General features: G+C 40.7%; 1 long non-coding RNA gene across 1 annotated transcript in view; it reads right to left on the bottom strand.

The window, feature by feature from the left end:
• LOC121036206 (uncharacterized) overlaps positions 1-18,666 on the bottom strand; it is a 149,568-nt gene extending 130,902 nt beyond the window's left edge. The window contains exon 1 of the long non-coding RNA XR_005793279.1: positions 18,514-18,666. This is a non-coding gene — a long non-coding RNA (uncharacterized LOC121036206). The remainder of the gene's footprint in view (positions 1-18,513) is intronic.
• Between the last annotated feature and the right edge of the window lie 2,058 nt (positions 18,667-20,724).

The following is a 20,724-nucleotide window of genomic DNA, read 5'->3' as shown; positions in this document are numbered from 1 at the left end:
ATCTTGACCAAGTGACAAAAGTTAACATCATGGGTGATGAGCAAATGAAATACTGTCCACCTTCTGATATGAGGCACTGAGAGGAAAACAGTATTATTTCTGTGGTGTTCATACCAAAAGACATATCCTGAATCTAGTCATAAAAGAAACACCAGACAAGCCCAATTGAAGAAAATGCTATAAAATAACTGACCTATATATTCTTCAAAAATGTCAAGATGATAAAGCACAAAGAAAAACTAAGGAAATGCAGATTGAAAGAAACAAAACAGACTTCACAGGGAAATACAATGTATGACTATGGATTGAATCTTGACCTAGAAAGGAAAGGAAGGTAAGGCAGTGTTAATGATGTCATCACTATTCGTTTCTATAAATGACATTATTGGACAGTTGGAGAGAATTGAGCGGATCACATAAAAGTATTGTAGCAATGTTAATATCCTGACTTTGATGAAGGCATCAGGGCTATATAGGAATGTCCCTGACTTTAGGAAATACACACTGAAGTATTTAGGGGTGATTTGGCAACACGTCTGCAACTTAATCGCAAATGTTTCAGAAAGAACATAATGATATAGGAGGAAAAGACAAATGTAAACTGTTAATAATTTGGAAAACTGGATGAAGGGAATAGGGTAGTTCTTTGAATTATTATTTCTATTTTTCTTGAAAATCTCATAAATTTGAAATTATTGTTCAATAAAATGTAAACATTTTAAAAACATATGTGGCTTTGGGTAAAGTCTATACACATATAGGAGTTCCTTTTATTGCTCTTGCAGCTTTTTCTGTAGGGTTGACGTTATATCTGCCCCCCACCCCCCGACAAATGTAGGGAATGGAAATGTTGGGGAAATGGGGACCTGCTTCTCTGGCCTCATTCATTTGTTCATATATTCAACACACTTGTGTCAAATGCCTGCCCTGTGCCAAACGTTGTACTGGTTTCTGGGGATCTAGGCCGGAATGTGATGGATGTGATCCACAGCCTGTTACAGCTAAGGAGTACAAGCGGCCAGCCACGAGCTTGACAAGTTCCTTGGCGAAACCGAAGAAAAGTTAAGATTCCGAAGCAGCCATCATCCCACTTCAACCAATGGATCACAGCACTGTCATTGTTCAAAGCCCTTAAATACATGCAGTCCTCTTCTGAAAATTACTTGTTTGTGCAGCATTTCATTAGAAAGAGATTCGTCACCATCTAAATCCACATCACTTAAATTCCAGCCTCTAATAGTGTCACTTAGAGAGATAGCAACATCAACAAAACCGATCCCGTGTGGACTAAATGCTTATGTCCTTCTTCCTCACTCCCCAACCAAATTCGTATGTTGAAACTCTAAACCACATGTGGTGGTATCTGAGGGTGGGGCCCTCGTGATGAGATTAGGGGCCTTAGAAGATGAGGAAGAGAGCAAGAAATCCGCCATGTGAGCATACAGAAAGATGACAGCAAGCCAGGAAGAGCATCCTCACCAGAAGCCACCGTGCTGGCACTCTGATCTTGAATTGCCAGCACCCAGAACTGTGAGAAAATAAATGTTTATCGTTTAAGCCACCCAGCCTAGGGTATTTTGTTATGACAACCTGAGCGTTCCTTTTCGCTCCTTCCCTTTCTGGTTCAGGATCCAATCCAGGATCAAGGGTTGTATTTATCTGTCTTGTCTCTTGGAATAATGTCTCTATCAGCATTACAAGCAAATAAATGAACTAGAAGCAAAGTTGCTACAAGGAATGTTTTACCAGAGTTTTTTATTTTGACTACAAAATAATACTGGTAATAACAACAACAATAATGACAAACTTTTTTTAAAAAGCACTGACTAGGTACCAGCAAGTGTGTTAAAAGAATTAGAAAGCTTATCTAACTAAATCCTCCCAATAACACAGGAAGTGGGTTGTACTATTATTTCTCTCTCCTTCATTTGCTAATGACATAAAAGTTACTTTTCTCAAAGTCGATACAACATTTAATGGCAGAGCAATGGAGAACTGTCTAGAACAGTGCCTCTTAAATGTACATACAAGTCACCGAGGTATCTTGTTAAAATGCAGATACTGATTCTGCATGTCTGGAGAAGGACTAAGATTCTGCATTTCTAATAAGCTCCCAGGTGATGCTGATGCTGTGTTCCACCAAACACGATTTGAATAACAAGCCTCTAGAAGTACATAACAGCTAAATGTGCCCAGCACCCAAGTGCTCTCTAGATATTTCTTGAATTATTTAACAGAGAGAAGAGATAAAGAGAAAAGGAACAAGATTTTTAAAAATCTGTTGCTGACCTCATTCTTACTCAGCAAGTCTTGATTATCGTAACTTTTTTCTACAAGGATGTTATAAAATCAAATACTTCAGGGAGCCTGGGTGGCTCAGTCGGTTAAGCTCAGGTCATGATCTCTCGGTTTCTGGGTGTGAGCCCCATGTCGGGTTCTCTGCTGACAGCTGAGAGCCCGAAGCCTGCATTGTATTGTGTCTCCCTCTCTCTGTCCCTCCACCACTCGCATTCTCTCGCATTCTCTCGCATTCTCTCGCATTCTCTCTCTCTCTCTCTCTCTCTCTCTCTCTCTCTCTCTCTCTCAAAAATAAGTAACCATTAAAAAAATTTTTTTTAATCAGGTATTTCACGGGAGATCTGGAAGATTTTCAGGCACAAGGCACTGCACAATTACAGAGAACCCAAGGCTAGAAAGGCGAGAGCAGAACATCACCTCGTAGGGAATACTTTTCCTGTACGTGTGTCTACTTAGTTATAGCCTAATTTCAGCAAGACTATTCCCTTCTCCATCCTTCTTTGCACTGACCTGGCTGGTGAGAATGCCATGAGTTAATGAAATGTCTCACCCTGTAAACATCATATAAGGCTACAAGGGCTGCAAAAATCCTGTCAGGAAGAGAAGATTCACACGAAACAAAATTTAAGGCCAATGCCAGCTAGCATTCCTGTTTCAGGTATGTGCATAGAAAACCTTCACAACAAAGCAAGTCACTGACATGCCAACTGCACATTAGTGTTTTAGAGAGTAAATGAAGTATAAGTCAGGTTGGCGTATAACAATTTGCAGATAGAGATCAGTTTTGAGACTCTTAAATACTCCTATTAATAGGGGCGCCTGGGTGGCTCAGTCGGTTAAGCGTCCGACTTCGGCTCAGGTCACGATCTCGCAGTATGTGGGTTCGAGCCCCACGTCGGGCTCTGTGCTGACAGCTCAGAGCCTGGAGCCTGTTTCAGATTCTGTGTCTCGCTCTCGCTGACCCTCCCCTGTTCATGCTCTGTCTCTCTCTGTCTCAAAAATAAATAAACGTTAAAAAAAAATAAAAAATAAAAAAATACTCCTATTAATAGTAATAGCCTTGAGGCACCCGGGTGGCTCAGTCAGTTAAGCATCTGACTTTGGCTCAGGTCATGATCTCACAGTCCATGAGTTCCAGCCCCACGTCGGGCTCTGTGCTGACAGCTTGGAATCTGGAGCCTGCTTCAGATTCTGTGTCTCCCCATCTCTCTTCCCTTCCCCTGCTCATGCTCTGTCTCTTTCTCTCTCTCAAAACTAAATAAACATTTAAAAAAATTTTTTTAATAGTTATAGCCTTTTTACCTGTTTATCTGAAGGATAATGGGCATGCTGTAAACTATACATCACATATTTAAAGCCCATAATTTTATGTTTTTTTTCAATATTTATATTTATTTATTTATTTATTTATTTATTTATTTATTTATTTAGAGAGACAAAGAGCACCCATACGAACAAGAGGGGGAGAGAGAATCCCAAGCAGGCTCTGTGCTATCAGTGCAAGGCCCAACGCAGGGTTCAATCTCACAAACTGTGAGATCATGACCTGAGCCAAAATGAAGAGTCAGACACTTAACCAAACGAGCCACCCCAGCATGGCAATTTTTTAAGTTTTGACAAACGTATAGGTCTGTGAAACCATCATCACAATTAAGATAGTAAACAAATTCATCACTCTCCCACCAAAAATGTCCTCAAAACCAGTCCTTACTCTATTTTAGCAGAAGTAGAAGTCTACACTTACATTTTAATTTGTGTGGTGATTTAGATTTGTGACCTCAGAGACACAGGCCCCAGACCAACTCCCCCATTTCCTAAAAGGTCTGAGTTTAGCTCTACAGGGCCCTTTCTCTAGGCCTTTAATGGTTAATAATTCCAAACTCTTCTTTCGATTTCCTCATCCTCAGGATATGTTATGAGATGAATTGTGTCCCTCTTAAATTTGTATGTTGAAGTCCTACTCCCCTCCCCCGCCATCCAATATCACTGGTGGCTTTATAAAAAGGAAGAATTTGGATATAGACAGCTATACAGGAAAACCATATGAAGACAGAGAAAAGATGATCACCTACAAGTCAATGACAGAGGCCTGCAGACACCTTTCATTTCAGAATTCTAGACTCCAGAATTGTGAAGAAATAAATTTCTGTTGTTTAAGCTTCCCAGTCAGTGAGATTTTGTCATGGTACTCCGACCAAATTGATACAGAGTAGTACAGCTGTTTCTCCAGTTGCTAGATTTCTGTTATCTTAGAGGGTTTTTTTTTTTTTTTTAACCTTTTTACTTACCTAGTTACCAACTTGATTACCAGCTAACAACTCTGTGTTAAATTCTCTCTATTACAGGAACTGGTGTTGTTTCTGTACCCTGACTGGACCCTGACTAATACATGTGCAGAACAGCCATCACCTCCCTGTCCAGCAAATAGAAAACAAATAAACTGAGTTCATTCTAGATACTTCTTTTCACTAATGAAGATGGCTAGGGTTCTCCAGCAAAGGCAGGTCTGTATAAATTAAGTGGTTAGTTCAAAAGTTTGTGAGAAAGGGTGTATCACGCCAGTAAAAGAGGAAATTTAGAAAAATAAATGAGTTCTCTATTCAATTATATGCCAAATTTTTTATAATAAAAGCTAAGAAAATATGTTAAAGCATGTTACTAAAATTGACCCAAAATAAAATTAAACACTCAAAGAGACTAATTATCATAAAGAAATCAGAAGGGTATCTGAAAACTACCCGCATCTCCATCCCCACCCCCCGCAACAGCTCAGGGTGTTTTTACTGGTGAATTCTATCAAACTTTCAAAGAATTCTTACACTATTAAAATGTTCCAGGGCTAGGGGCGCCTGGGTGGCGCAGTCGGTTAAGCTTCCGACTTCAGCCAGGTCACGATCTCGCGGTCCGTGGGTTCGAGCCCCGTGTCGGGCTCTGGGCTGATGGCTCAGAGCCTGGAGCCTGTTTCCGATTCTGTGTCTCCCTCTCTCTCTGCCCCTCCCCCGTTCATGCTCTGTCTCTCTCTGTCCCAAAAATAAATAAACGTTGAAAAAAAAAATTAAAAAAAAAAAAAAAAGAAGAAAAAAAAAATAAAATGTTCCAGGGCACAGAAAAAGAAGGAAAACTTGAAAAATTCTTTTATGAAGGAAGTAAAACTTTCACTCCGTTCTGACAAACATGCTTTACTCTAACCCCAGTAAAAAATAAATAAAGATGACGTGTAAAGATCATTAATTTTCACACACACATCAGAGAAGAGTGAGGTCAGGTAATCTGGGGAGAGAATGTATGAGCCTGGGAATGGCTTTCAGATTCTCTTTTGGAGAAAAGAGCCACTTCTTTTAATCTGACCCATCCCTCTGCCTTTTTTGACAGATCTTACCTAATTCATTTCTGAAAACTGGGCATATGTCCCAGTCTTAAAGATCCTTAGGAGGGAGAGCCAACATGCTCCTTCTCTCAACAGTCTGTGCCAGGGCTTTACCTGTCATCAGTCCCAACCTGTTTTCCCAATGCTGCACAGCAGTCTATTTCCTTGTGGCTGGTGCACGCACGCACACACAGACACAAGCTACTGTTTTCCTCCTCTATCCTTTAAATAGAGGATACATTCAGATTAATTATGGATGTTGATCAAGGATCTGAGTAGGAAAATTAGGCATTTGGTATCATATCTCTAAGTTATGTATTTATTGTCTGTTTTGCTGGGCATATGGCCATGTGGAGCTGTTCTACTGCACTAAGAAAGTGAAGTGACACTAGTGTAGCAAAAGTAAGAGAACTGATCAGGATCAGAAAATGACTAGGGAGCCTGGGTGGCTCAGTTGGTTGGGTATCTGACTCTTGATTTTGGCTCACTTCATACTCCCAGGGTACTGGGATTGAGCCTCACATGGGTCTCCATGCTGAGCATGGAGCCTGGTTAAGACTCTCTCTCTCTCCTCCTCTGCCCCTCTCCTCAACTCACATTCTCTATCAATCTATCAATCAATCTATCACATTCTCTCCAATCAATCAATCAATAAAAATAAAATTATTATAAAACTACTATACCTAGACCCCAAGTCATGGCTGACTCACTAGCTATTCCCTGATATACAAGGTACATAAAAACTTATTCATACAGGAGCTCCAATGTCATCATTTTCTTGGTTGCTTATAACCTAGAAATTAGAACCTAGAATCTAACATGTAGAATACAGTAGTAATGAACACATTGCTGTTAAAACTCTAAATATGACAAACAACAGAAATACTATGCTTTTTGAATCCCAGAAATGCCTAACCTCTGAGAGCACCCAAAACTCTCTAGAAATGACCCAGAGTGAGTTAAGTGCCAGGAACTTAAAACCATATACTTTTTTTTTTTAATGTATTTATTTTTGAGAGAGAGAGAGAGAGAGAGAGAGAGGCCCAGAGCATGAGTGGGGGAGGGGCAGAGAGAGACAGAGGGAGACAGAATCTGAAGCAGGCTCCAGGCTCCAAGTTGTCAGCACAGACAGAATGTGATGCAGGGCTCTGAACCCACAAGCTGTGAAATCATGACCTCAGCTGAAGTCAGATGCTTAACCAACTGAGCCACCCAGGTGCCCCATCTATATTATACATTTTTAAAAAATATATGGTTTGGGGGCACCTGGGTGGCTCAGTCAATTAAGCATCTGACTTTGGGTCAGGTTGTGATCTCACAGCTCGTGGGTTCAAGCCCCACGTCGGGCTCTGTGCTAACAGCTCAGAGCCTGGAGCCTGCTTCGGATCTGTGTCTCCCTCTCTCTCTGCCCCTCCCCCACTCATGCTTGCACTCGTGTGCTCTCTCTCTCTCTCTCAAAAACAAATAAACATTAAAAAATTTAAAAAATATAAATAAAATAAAATTTATAATATAGTTTAGGATTCTGAGAGCTGTTCTCTTGTTTAAATGAAACCATATATTTATGTAAAGCCACAGATATAAAAAGAGAAAATGATCTGTCAATTCGAAAAGTTTATCGCCAATAAATAGCTGTACCTCCTTTAAAGATAAGTCCAGAAGGAAAATGTCTGAAAGACTTGGGTTCCTGGGTAGCTAATGTACTCTCCCTGTCTCTTTCTCTCAAAATAAACTTTAAAAAAAAAAAGAAGAGAGAGAGAGAGAGAGATCATCTTGGTAGCAGTCCAGCACAGAAAGCAGTAACTACTTCCAGCACTGACTCAGGTACAAATTCTTACCCAGAAAAAAAAAGGCTTAAGGATGCTATAGAGTCACTATTTATATTATGTTGTTCAATAGAGTAATCTCAACCACTTCTTGACTTTCTCTACTCCAGGCTTTATAATGCCCCTCTTGGGGAGCATTCAACCCCAAAGCGGGGTGTGCAGGCAAGAAAAAAGGAAGATGCACCCTTTGCATGCTTCTTTTTTTATGATCCCCACATTCCATCTCTTGAGGTTCAAACCCCCTTATGAGAGAAACAAGATGGTCTACACATGGCACAATATCCCCAGTCTGTTCCTGTTTCTCCCAGGCTTTTCTAGTTTTTAAAGGACATAACTTTTTTTCTCTGCTCCACAGCTTGCTCACCTTCTTTTTGTTCTTTCTAGAATTCCCCCTTTAGGACTGTCATGAGGAAAGGGAAAGGAATATGAAAATAATATAAAATGAATATTAGACTGTAGAATAAATGAATAGCTCCAGAAGATGACCAAAATATTGTGCAGGTAACAACTTTAAAAGAGTAAACTGTGACCCATTAATTTGAAGTTTATGGCTCTGCTCTTCTCAGAGAACATAAAAAAAAATGCAATCATTTGCAAGAGAAATGATAGTAAATCCCTAGAAATGGGGGTTACAAACAAACCCAATCATACTGCTTTGTTCACTAATGTAATGTCCAAGTGAGTCATAACTCTACAAGGAGAGACTAGAAATAATTTTGACATCATAATCTGAACTTGGTCTTGAAGACATTCAAAAACAGAGCACATAAGAACAAGTTCAAGAACGAGGAGCAGGCTGTGCTCCAAGTGTAGGGTACTTACTACCCTCTTCTTTCTCAGTGATCACCCCTTCACCCCCAGTCACTTCTCCATTTCTTCCCTCCTTCTCACATTTGTTCTCTCCAACCATTTCCTCAACATCCACGCTGCTTTATTTCCACTGCCTCTCGGTTCCGAGGGCACCACCCACCTTTTTTATGTTAAAAGGAGGCCTAAGCACAAAACTTCCCTCATTATCTGGGATTTGCCTGCCACCGCAGTAGACAGACTATGCACAGAAGATGAATCCCAGTTGTTGACCAGCTGGTTAGCTATGGGAAAGCTCTTTAACTTCTGCAAGCTTCAGTTAACTCATCTAAGATGATGAGGTTAAGATTAAGATTTGCATTAAAACTTAGATTTAGTTCCTTAAAGATTTTATATTAATTCATTTAATCCTCACAACAACCCTGTGAAGCAGGTATTACTAGTCCCATTTTACAGATGAGGGAACAGAGGCACCAAGAGAATAAATGACCTGCCCAAAGACACACGGCTACAAATGGCAGAGCTGAGATTTGAACAGTTATATGGCACCTGAGTATAAACTTTTTCTCTCTCTACTGCCTCATCTACTTACTCAGTTAATACTGGCTCTGATTATTACTGATTGGCATTTCAGGGTCGTGGTCACATGATAACTGAAATGATAAGCTGAAGATGGGCATGATGTAGAAAGAAAACTAGTAAAAACTACTGATCATCACGGGAGCAGTTAACTCATTGATATATTCACTTAATAAACGTTAGGGCTAGGCACTGTTCTAAGGGATGAATATATAGCTGCAGATGAGACAAAATTTTATGGTTTTATCTCTGTACCTTTCCACATGCTGTTCCTTTTGCTTAGAATGTGTACATACACACGTACACACACACACATACACACCACAATCCTCACTTCTTCCCTCACTCTGGTAAAAGGCAGCTACTGCTCAGTCAGTTCTGGATTCTCACCTTCTGCACCATCTCAGATTCTGCAATTAAACTCAGAGAGGAGCAAAAGAATAAAAGAACAACAGTTAAAAAAAAAAAAAAAAGGAGGAAGGAAAACAAACAAAAGAAAAAATACGTTTGGGGGAAAAATATATTAGAGTGGAAAAGAGGGGCGCCTGGGTGGCTCAGTCAGTTAAGCGTCGGACTCTTGGTTTTGGCTCAGGTTAAGGTCTCAGGGTTCAGGAGTTCGAGCCCTCCATCAGCCTCTCCACTGTATGTAGCCTACCTTAGATTTTCTCCCTCCCTCCTTTACTCTCTCTCTCTCAAAATAAATTAAAAAAAAAAAAAAAAAGAGTGGAAAAGATGGGGTACCTGGCTGGCTCAGTCAGAAGAGTGTGTAACTCTTGATCTCGGGGTTGTGAGCTCCAGCCCCGTGTTGAGCATACAGATTACCTTAAATAAATAATTTTTTAAAAAAATAAATAAGTAGGAGCGCCTGGGTGGCTCAGTCGGTTAAGCGGCCAACTTCGGCTCAGGTCATGATCTCGCAGTCCGTGAGTTCGAGCCCCACGTCGGGCTCTGTGCTGGCAGCTCAGAGCCTGGAGCCCATTTCGGATTCTGTGTCTCCCTCTCTCTGACCCTCCCCCATTCATGCTCTGTCTCTCTCTGTCTCAAAAATAAATAAACATTAAAAAAAATTTTTAAATAAATAAAAAATAAATAAGTAAATAAAAAGTGGAAAAGATGAAACTAAGAAGCAGTTTAATAATACTTGTTTCTACATGAAGGATTTTTACATGGAGAATAACACTAGGTTCTTCCCCTTAGGGAGTTATAAGGGAGGACATCATTTCCAGTGAAAGTGGTAGAGGCCAAGTCAAGCAGCTTTTACTGGGCAGTTACCATAGGCAGGATATGATCACTACTGTCCAGGGGCTTACACTTTAATGAGAAGGACAGCTGTGCATAAAAAATGACTAATAATCAACTTAACGGAACAGATTAGAAGAGTAATGAATTCAAAGAAAGGAGAGATCTCTATGAATTCATGAGCTGAGATAGAGAAGAAACACTTCGCTACAGAGACAAATTAGTGAAATCCTATAAATGAAAGATAGACTCCAGGAAAGACAAGAGCAGTAGAGAATGGCATAAAATATGATTTGGAATGCCTGGAAAATGCATTTTTAGCAACTCCTCGCTAAAATCAATTTCTTTACTTCCTCACTAGAATCTGTGTCAGGTTCAGTAAATCTCCATTCTCCAATTTTTTCTCCCCTCTTTCCACTGGATAATTCCATCAACACTGTTTTTCTATCATCTAAAACACAAAAGTGAAATGACTTCTGCTCTACGGCTCCATTTCTCTCCTTTTTCCTTTTTCTTTTTTTATGGGAAAATTGCTAGAAATCATCGTCTATACCCATGTCTCCTATTCCTCACATTCTCTCTAGATCCCACTCTGTTCAGGCGAACCCCACACCAAACTGTTCCAACCAGGCCAGTGGTGACCTTTGCATGGCTAAATCCAGTGGTCAATTCTCAGTCCTCTGAGTTTATCTGACTTCACTTGATGCCTCTCTCCATGAAATGCTTTCTGACCTGGCTCTCAGGACACCAAGTTCTACTCCTTTTTGATATCACTCAGTTTCATGGCTTTAAATATCATCTATATGCTAATGACTCCCACGTTAATATCTCAGCCTTAATTCCACACTTCTGTACAAACTGCCTGCCTATCTGAAGATACCTCTCTGTAGATGTTCAAAGGCATCTCAAATTTAACAAATCTAAAATTTTCATTCCTAATATTCCACACCCACTTCCCCCAATTCTACTCCTTTTACAATGTTCCCATTGTTATCCTTGAAAAATGGTGGGCTCTAATTCAGTTGCTCAGGCCAGAAATCTTGAGAGTAAGCATCAAATTCATCTTCTTCTCACCTTACATCCAGTTAAGTAAGTCATGATAGCACACTCTTCAAAATATCTCTAGAATCTGGATTTATTTTTAACACCTCTTTGTACTGTGGAGTTTAAATCACTATCGTCTCACGTGGATTTTTACAAACCTGCCCATCGGCCTGTTTCTCTTCTATTCTGTTTCTCTTCTATTCTCAACAAAACAGGTAGAACATCTACATAAAATACCAGTCAGACCAGGGTAAATCTCACTCACAGGAAAGGGCCAAAGTCCGTTCTCTGGCCTACAACACCCATACGATCTGCTCTGCCTAGTTTACTCCTCTAACCTCGTCTAACACACTTGAACTTGTTCACCTATGCCAACTCCTCTACCTTTTCCCATTCACAGAACACACCAGGCACTGCTCTGTTCTTGTCTGTTCTCTCTGCTTAGAACATGCTTCTCTCAGATAGCCACATGGGGAGATTCCTCCCTTTCTGCAGGGCTCTGCTCCTATGTCTTAGAGAAGACCACGTTGGCCACCCAATCTAAAACTCGGAACTCTTCCCAAAACTTCCAATCCTCCACCCCTCTTTAGTTTTCCCATTGGCATTTATTAGTTATCGTACAATAAAATTTACTTCTCTTGGGGCGCCTGGGTGGCTCGGTCGGTTAATCGTCCGACTTAGGCTCAGGTCATGATCTCGCGGTCCATGAGTTTGAGCCCCGCGTCGGGCTCTGTGCTGACAGCTCAGAGCCTGGAGCCTGTTTCAGATTCTGTGTCTCCCTCTCTCTCTGCCCCTCCCCTGTTCATGCTCTGTCTCTCTCTGTCTCAAAAATAAATAAACATTAAAAAAAAAATTAAAAAAAAAATTTACTTCTCTTATTTATTATCTACCCCATTAGAATCTAAGCTCTGCAATGGCAAGACTTTACTACTTTGTCCCCAAGGAACTTGAACAGTAACCAACAAATATTTTGTGAATGTTATCCATTCTATCCATGCTATCAAATGTTAATTATAGGCTTCATAACATTCAAGAGAATCTGTACTCAGGAAGAAATTGTTTTGTGTAGAGTATAAGCCACTTGAAACCGAGGAGTTTTGGTATCTTGGGGAGGGGAAAGGAGACATACTTTGCATTTTATCTTGTAGTCTGTTTTTTTTCTACTTAATATATTAAAAATATTTTCCTATTTCAGTGCAGCTCTTCCTGCCCACAGGTCCTGTTCCCATGCTTTAATAAAATCACCTTTTTGCACACACACACAAAAAAATTCCTATTTCTTATATAAGATGATTTGTAGAACACATCTTAAGAATCATTGTAATTGCACATCCTTTCCAGCAAATTCCATTTTGAAAATACAATTACATTTTTTTCGGCTCTTTAACATCTTCACCATTATTATTTATAACAACATTTTTTTTCAAAAAACAGCTCTTGTTATTTTCCAAATTTGAATGATAAACATTCCCTAATCTAACACTAAAGAGTTTATCTTTTTTCCACACCACATTTTCAACTATAAAGACAAATTGTAATGTATTTACCACAAAAGGAATAACCTAGAGATAACTTTTAATTAATACATTCTCATTATTGCCTATCGAAGTGATGGAATTTTATGTCATGCATTAAAAAACTCAATGATAATATTATAATCTTTATATTCTAATGACTTTTGGTGATGTAATACATATGCATATTAAACTAACTGGATGTGAAATTTGGGGAATTTTTTAAATCTCCTCAAGAAGATAATCCATAGAAGAATCCACATACTCTCAAGAACAATGTTACTGTACTACATTAAATCTAAGGTAACATCAATATTATAGCTCACTATTTATACTATCCACCATTAGGAAAAAATGAAAGAAAAAATATCACCCATTAAAATATGGCAAAATGTTTTTCTATCACTCAGAATTTTCATTTTATGACTACTGAAAGAGCCTTTTCAGATTTATTTAGACATAAATTTCTATCATATATCATTCTTGTGCTTATATAAAAAGGAAGATATAAGTGAAATAAATTGGCCAAGGTATTCCCAATACTTCACATTCAGAGGCTGGCTCATCTGAATCACTTCTCAACTCAGTCTCATCGATGTCTATGTTTTTCCACCAATTTTGTGTGTTATGACATCAGAACAAAAGAATACTCTGCCGTGATGTATGTGGCTTTCCTGGCCTTACTGTAACATAACAGTGTACAGTTTCAAACCACAAGTAGACTTATAGTCTTTCTCAAATGTTCCTGAAATGGTGCGCTGACAGAAACTTTGAGGAGCTACGTTTTGCAGTCATGCCACCAAGGAGTGACAACCTAGGACTCATGTCCCAGCAATGGGAATGAGGTCATGTCTGCTATGCTGGTTGACAGTTACTGTAAAATGCTCTAGATTGTAAGACAACCGCACCTCAACATCAGAAATGTAGCATGTTCAAAAATGTGATTTAAAATGTATAACATATAGCAGCAAACTTCATTTTTGCCTTTGTTAGGTGTCAGTAGGGAAATCTGTTTGGTTGTGGTCTGGGTGTGCTCCAACTTTCCCAGCTAAGTGTTATGACACAAGGAATCTATGTATTGCCTGTCAATAGCAGGGAAAGATTTGGTTTTAGGCAACAGACTTGGAAACCAGTGTGGAGGCTGCTATCAAAAGGTAATAAAAGAAAGCTGAGGTCAATAGAAACAAGAGCCCTGTTTAGGCTGGACGGCATGAAGAGATAATGTCACAGGTTCGGTTAACAGGGATATCATGGTTCATTTTGGTTCTGTTTGATGACTTGCAAATGTAAGATTTTATGAATTCTTCATATTTTTTCTACCGGACTAAGCTATAAGAATAAATGGCTAAGACAGAAAAACTTAGGAATTCCCAGTTTAATATGCTGGTTTGAGAAAAAAATTCACATTAGATATCATTATTTAACATTTATTGAGTTCCTTAGGTCTTATAACTGGTGTTGAAATACAGTATTAAAGGTAATCCTATAATCCTCAGGAAAAAAATGCTGGCTTTTTCAACCCTAGCATGAAAAGAAGGGGCTGCCTGTATTATGTCAATTCACACTCTTAGAAAACCCATTAAAATAGCTGGATATTATGTTCAAATCCTCTGGTACAAAATGAGGATTAGAAAACTGGCTATAGAGAATATTTCCAACCCGTCCATGGTTAAACTTACCCTTAAATATGAAATTGCATGAATCTTCCCCTGAGGAAGAGAGCACTGTAATTTTTTCCTTCTTGCATAATAGATACACTAAAATAATAATGCAAGAAACTAGAGTTAAATCAATTTACCTGACAAACAAATAAGTACCTCTTTGTATTCCCGAGGAAGGGAAGAAACTAATGGTGATGAAGTGTCCACATTTTGCTAAGCTTCTGACAGGGGTCATCTCATTTAGTCCTCCCGGTGTTATTTGTGAGGGGGGTGATTTTGGAAACCAAGTCTTAGGAAATCCAAGTAACATGCCTGAGATGGTGCAGCTAGTGGAAGCAGGGGTGAAGTTGGAACCCTGGCTGCTTAACCTTTTCAGTCTATGCTCTTTACACCCTCACACCGGCTAAAAGACTATGAGTCTGCCAAAAGTGATGCTTTCCGCCTCCATATAATCCTGGATTTCTCAAAGAGGAATACCTAAGAGAGAAGCCAATCCACATTAAGACACAGGGAGAGATTCAATTTCTATTCACCTGGTAATAAGCTTAACAGTCTATTTACCGGAGTTTCTAGAATGTTCTCTGGCTGGAGGTTACATTGCTGACACTACTAATTAGATCCTTTCCCAGGACCTAATCAAAACCATTCGGGAATCCTCTCCCTCCCATTTTTGCTCTACCACTGCCTCTTTTTCTGCTCCCTCTGCCATCTCTCGTAGTGGATAAATGGGAATGGAAAAACTTCGTAGAGGAGACAATTGTCCTGCCCTCTAGTTTTATAGTCTAGAGTTCTGGGGCTTTACAATTGGGTTTTAATCCTGGAAAGATTAAGCAGCTTCCTGCGACTTCACCCATAATCATGAGGAGTCTTGCAAACCCAACCAGAATGCAGGGTATTTTAACTACAATTTACACTACTAGACCCTGGGGCTGCCCACATCTCAATTGAATGAACTTTTCTATTCTCAACAGAATTTGAATTCTCAATAGAATTCTTTTCCACATGTGATTCTTTCCTTCTTTCTTTAAAGACCTTCTCCTTCCTACACACTGAGACAGAACAGAAAATCTCTTTGGCTTTCTTCCTTCTTCCCTGCTACTCTATTTATAGTTCCAAATGTTGCCAGGTGTCAGCAACAAAATTAAAGACGGACCATTAGAGTCTCTGCAAGCTGTTGTTGTTACTTAGGGTACAAGTAATATTTTGAGCAAGTTCAGTGCAGTTGCACTCATTCAAGTATTCTGGACATTTTAAAGATGCCGAATGATTTACTCATTTGCAAGCCCCAAACAAAGCCTCTTTCTGTACACGCACATCTAAGCTGCTAATACCTAAAGAATTGAACCTGAGGGAGTCATGATTCAAGCTGAAACCCTTCACTGAGAGTGCCTGTGCTAGCTGGAGTGTACTCAACTTCATGTTGTGATAAAGCAGATAACTTGTTGTGCTTTAACACCAAAGAAATGGAGCAAGTGCTTACAATGATAATTCCCGTACCTTTAAAAGCAGGCACACATGTTCATCAACAGGTTAAACTCATCTATCTAGAAAATGGGAATGGTTTTAATTAAGAGATAACTTCTGAAAAAAATTAAACAGGCTGCTTTCGCTATTGCTTTTGCTTAATTAGCTTTATCTCGTAAGAAAGCTGGAAACTCATAGCCTACTTAGTTTTGTAAGTATGACAGAAGCATCCTGTGGTCAGGTGGGTGTGTGTAGGGGCGGGGATCATAAAACACAAAGCAATTTTGTTGTTTCTTGGAATAACTAGCATGAGCAAGCTCATATTTTGACCAGTGGATTAGACAGATGAGGCATATAGGCAGGTGTTCCCAGCTCTCCCAATCCTGCCAGTCAGGAGAAATGACCAGAAAGTAGCAGTAAAAAAAGGACCAAACCACAAAAAGTAACTTTTAGTTTCCCAAAGCATAAGTGATCATGAGAGCATAATTCTAGTGGAGACAGCTGGTATCAGGAGCTTCAATGCATCAGATCTGGTTTGAAAGTTGGCCTCTAGTATTGGTGCGCCTGGGTGGCTCAGTCGGTTGAGACTCCGACTTTGGCTCAGGTCATGATCTCCCGGTTCATGGTCTTGGGCCCCCGCACTGGGCTCTGTGCTGACAGCTCAGAGCCTGGAGCCTGCTTCGGATTCGGTGTCTCCCTCTCTCTCTCTGTCTGCCCCTCCCCTGCTCACGTTCTTTCTCTCAAAAATACATAACCATTAAAAAAAAAAGTTAGCCTGGCATTTTTTTTAAAGTTCATATACGTATTTTTGAGAGAGACAGCACATGTGGGAGGGGCAGAGAAAAAGAGGGAGAGAGAGAAACCAAGCAGGTTCTGCACTGTCAGCACAGCGCCCAACACGGGGCTTGATCTCACGAACTGAGAGATCATGACCTGAGCCAAAACCAAGAGTCGGACGCTTAACCAACTGAGCCACCCAGGCACCCCAGCCTGGCATTTTTAAGACCAAAAGGTGGAGGTAGAGGGAAAGATAAACAAACTAGGTTTCTCTTTTACAGTCTGCTTGAGCAATTCAATGTGCTTTCCAATTAATTTTTACCAAAACCTTTAGCAGATATTTTTATATCAATTTAAAAGACTATAGGGGTGTCTGGGTGGCTCAGTTGGTTAAGCATCCAACTCATGATCTCAGTTCAAGTCTTGATCTCTGGGTCATGAGTTCAAGCCCCACGTTGGGCTCCCGCACTGGGTATAAAGCCTACTTAAAAGTAAAAATAAAAATAAAATAAAATTATAAAAATGGGTGTACAGAGGCTCTGAACTTGGTCACACAGAAATGCAAGTCTAAGCAACCCCAAAACCATATACTAATCATTATATGCAGGTAATGTGGAAGTCAACCCTAAGTCTCCATGGCTTCAAAGCCCATGCTTTTCCCACTATATGTGTTGAGTTTTGCCTTTTTTTAAAAACACTATTCTGGAAGGAAAAAAAAATGAAGCCTGTATTAATAATGTTTTTGAATATATTTAGTTATATTTAAATGTGTTATAGTTCCAAAACTCACAGAAGTACTAATAGCAAAGGAGATATGACTAGATATCCAGGAATAAAAGTAAATCAGAGTCCTACAGGATTATAACTAGTGATTAGACTCAAGTGATCATTATGGGCCCCCACCCCCCCACAAAAGTTAGCAGTTTACCATATTTATCAATTTCCTTTACAGCATTCCCAGAGACGAATGGCACCGGTTACTTCTAAATTTGCCTCGGGTTCCCACCACTGAACACTATTAATGATAAGATCAAGTATAATAGCTCTGACGTATTCCAGTTCCTCTCCCCCCTCCCACTCCAGAGTCCACCTCCACCTGCACCAGCCCACTTTTGAGTAGTAGAGGGCAAGGCTCAGTGTTCCCAAATGTCATCGTGTAGAGCACTAGAATAAACCTTAATCTGTGTACACTCTAATGACATTTTCACTGCTCCAGCCTTAGCTAGCCTGCAGGATTCACTCCCCGTTCCTTTTTGGTGATGGTGGTGGGGGTGGAGCACTATTGACAAAGGATACTTCAAATTTAAAACTTCAAAAAATTTCTGCAGAGCTTTTTTCTTGAACAAAAACACTTTGTTTTCATAGTCCTGGGCTTTTTATACTTGAATTTTCTTGTCTCTTTTACAACTAACATCAGTGTGTAAATTTTTGTTTATTAAAATGCAAAGATCTGTGCTGTTTGAGGCTTTTCAAGAGCTTAGAGAACAGTGGGTGTATCTGCAGCTACCTCATATTGATTTCTCCCTCATCTTCAGGATTAGTTGATTTGCTTCAAATAAGATTTCTGTACCACCTGCATCAGACAGAATTTTAAAACCTCAGTAGAGAACTTAAAGAAACAGAAAATATATAGAAAATATCATAGTCAATAAATATTTATCTTTATTTCACTTTGCAAGTTATTCCAAAGAGACTTCTAAATACCATGAAGGAAATGCATGACTGTGGATATAAACCAAGAAGAACCAAATGAGAAAAGCAAATGCTTTACTTTCAGAGCTTGCTAGAGCGAAGGTATGTAGGTTTGCAAACTCCGGGGCTTCCCAACTCCGGGGCTTCCCGGCGGAGGAATCTGAAACTGGCCCTGCACACGGAGAGAAAGGACATACCGAAGAAAGAGGCGGTATGTGGCACGTTTAACAAGCAAGGGAACTTACATGCGAGGCTTCTCTGGAGAAGCTGCAAGGCGCATAGATCTCCACACCCGCCTGCCAGAAACTCCAAAGTTTATACAGAGGCCTTATCTGGGTTAAGTGTACCGTCCAGATGGTCTCGGCAACGCATTACTCGCACCGGTTCGCGTCCCTGAATATGGCGCTGGCCCGGGAACAATCCGCGGAACGTGCAGAACGTGCCTTCCCAGGACGGCCTAGGGGAGGAGCCCCCGATCCTCTCGCTGGCCTCAAGGGTCAACCGGGGGTCACATCCATTTGATGACCTCCTGCAAAACTCTATTCCTCACGACTGGCTCTTACCGATCTTACAGGCCCGCCCCTTCCGCCCCTTTCGCAGTGTGCCCGGAGGGATAAGCAATGGGTTTTATTGGCGTGGAGGTGCTCATTCAGCAGACAATGATGACTGCTTCAGGCTCTTGCAGGTAAACCCAAACTTCTTCGCACATATCGTGACCTCACAAGGGCTTCTTCATGATCATTCATCCCTCACCATCCCTCACCCCATTGTCCAAGCCACAGGGCCAATCCGTGTTCGATTCTCAGTAGTCCACAATCTGTCATGAGCCGTCTGGCTTTCTTACCGGCCATTCCAAGCTGCCGAAAACACTACGAGCAGGGCGTAAAATACCCACTCAGTGCGGTTCTTGGGTAGTTTCTCCCATTTCCTTATGCCCCGCCCCAAGCAAATTTATATTTGTTTGACCCTTGACATTTTTTGTGGGGGCAGTAGACTTACTGGTTCCCAGTTGGCATCTCCCCTCAGCACTGGTTTGATTACTCTAACACAAAGGTAGAATTCAACGACAAAGGTTTGCAGAGCTTGGTCTTGTTGGATATCAATGCCCAATATGTTCTTTGGTTTTAGAAAGATAAAACCTCATATTCTCACAGGGGAGAACACCCAATTTGCAGGGTCAAAGGGCCCTTCCTGACTATAACCAATTGCCCTCCACAGCCCACAGATGGCGCTGAGGGGGCCAGAATATTTCTGAGGGTTAGTTACCATGTATTAGAGTACACGTGGCTCCAGTATCCACCAGAGCTGTCACCTTTTGTTTGTTTGTGGGAGACGAGTGAACAGTGAGCTCAACACGAGGCCTCTGAGCCCCTCCATTGGCCCTCACCTGGAGGCAACCCTGCATCCCACACCCAGGATGTGGGAGGAACCCATCCCAAATAGGATTGTATCCCTGAGGCCTCTGCAGGAACAGGAGAGGCATCTGGGATGATCAGGCAGATAGACAGGTCTGAACTGTTGTTCAGGTTTTAAGCTTTCCATAGGCTGATGGACACAGGGATTGCGGGTCTATCTTTCCAGGTGGGGGTGAGGTGTGGGCAGCAATGAAGTCAAACCACATTTGCTTCTGGGCTCCTTGTACTGGAAGCTTTACAGCTGATTAGGATAGCTGGATTTCCCAGCATCACAAATGGCTTGTCCCATGATTGGCTCAGCATAGATATCAGCATCTCATACCAGGTACTGTGGGCAGACTGGAGTATCTTGGCTTTCATCCCTGCAATGAATGTATCTAGATCAGGGCCTTCAAGATAGGAGTGTAGATGGCCTATCTTATTCCCAACTCTCTACAAATTTGTTATACCTTCTCTACAGATTCCCAGGGTCTTACATGCCCAGGAAGTTCCCCCTCATTGAGCCAATCCTCCTTGAAGGCTAGAATAATCCCTTCTGTAAGGAAATGAGTACCTTGCACACACACATGCAGGTGCTACTGGAGGGAAGGGTATATGATGAATCCTGCCTGGACAGAGAAATGCCATCATGCCCATACCCCATAGCCACACTAACCATGCCTGGATGCTTTCCCTGGCCTTTTGCTGAAACTTGGCAGCTATATCAATAAGCACAGGGGGGAGTATATCCTCTCAACATGAATGTTTCCTGAATTAGAGGCTGCCCTACTGGCTGGGGTTGTGGTTACTGTGCTTTCACTTTTTCTTTGTATCAGGGGTCAGAGGGCACAGGATGTTTTGTCCATTTCTTTTTTTTTTTTTTTTTAAGTTTATTTAAGTTATTTTAAGTGTATTTAAGTTATTCAACACACATGAAGGAGGAGCAGAGAAAGGGAGAGAGAATCCCAAGCAGGTTCTATGCTGTCAGTGCTGAGCCCAACACAGGACTCAAACTCACAAACTGTGAGATCATGACCTGAGCTGAAGTCAAGAGTCAGATGC

This window comes from Herpailurus yagouaroundi, unplaced genomic scaffold (assembly GCF_014898765.1).
Source record: "Herpailurus yagouaroundi ecotype Mexico unplaced genomic scaffold, PumYag 162, whole genome shotgun sequence".
Lineage (NCBI taxonomy): Eukaryota > Metazoa > Chordata > Mammalia > Carnivora > Felidae > Herpailurus > Herpailurus yagouaroundi.
Note: the sequence above shows the minus strand (reverse complement) of the source record. Positions and strands in the feature narration are given on the sequence as shown.